The sequence below is a fragment of the Mus caroli genome, unplaced genomic scaffold, assembly GCF_978045245.1.
Source record: "Mus caroli unplaced genomic scaffold, Mus_caroli_1 scaffold_7, whole genome shotgun sequence".
In the NCBI taxonomy this organism is placed as follows: Eukaryota; Metazoa; Chordata; class Mammalia; order Rodentia; family Muridae; genus Mus; species Mus caroli.
In genome coordinates, this window is record NW_028227262.1 from 59720542 (window position 1) to 59721294 (window position 753).

Genomic DNA, 753 nt, shown 5'->3' on the forward strand with positions numbered 1-753 from the left:
CTAATGAACAGGCTTCATTCTAATGGATAAACAGGTTGCTTTTACTATTTAAAGGAACTTGCCTTGCAATGAACGCTAATAGTAATCAACTATTTATGTATGTTTAATGGTAAATAATTAGATAAGTTTAAATTTTATATAAATTATATAGGTCTAAAATAACTTAAAATACAAACATCTCGAATGCCCTTCAGCCTGGAGTGTGGAGGAAGATGGTAGCTCTGTCACAGTGTTTGTAGTCATTGTTTTTCTTATAGTTGGAGTTGAGGTCAAACCTCACATGGAACTTGCATCAGTATGATGAACGAATGACCTGGCCATGAGCCCTTAAAATTCCTGCCGGATGAGGTCCTTCTGCCCGAGCTGAAGGACCCGAGGCTTGTCTACATAGGCTTCCTTGGCTACTGCACAGGCCTGATGGACAGCCTGATGTGGATGAGACCTGTGATGAAAGCATCGCCAGCTTCTGTTTGCTAATTCCTTTTTCTTTGCTGGGTATTTTTATTTAAAATGTTAAGACGATTGATGTTTGTATGCTGTGAAGGACCATGACATGTTTGGCTATATAAAATTACATCCAGAAGATTTTCCCGAAAGAGAGAAGAAAACTTATGCTGAAATTCTGGAGCCATTCCATCCAGTGCATTGAAGTTTTCAAAAGGCTTGCCCCTCCTGTTCCTCTTCACCACAACTTGAATATTTTCTGAGTTTTATGGGATATCTTTCTGTGACAGTGAAGTTTAGGTGAATATG

At 38.8% G+C, this 753-nt stretch overlaps 1 pseudogene; it reads left to right on the forward strand.

Moving 5' to 3' along the window:
• Positions 1 to 297: 297 nt before the first annotated feature.
• Positions 298 to 753, forward strand: LOC110297039 (NADH dehydrogenase [ubiquinone] 1 subunit C2 pseudogene; annotated as a pseudogene).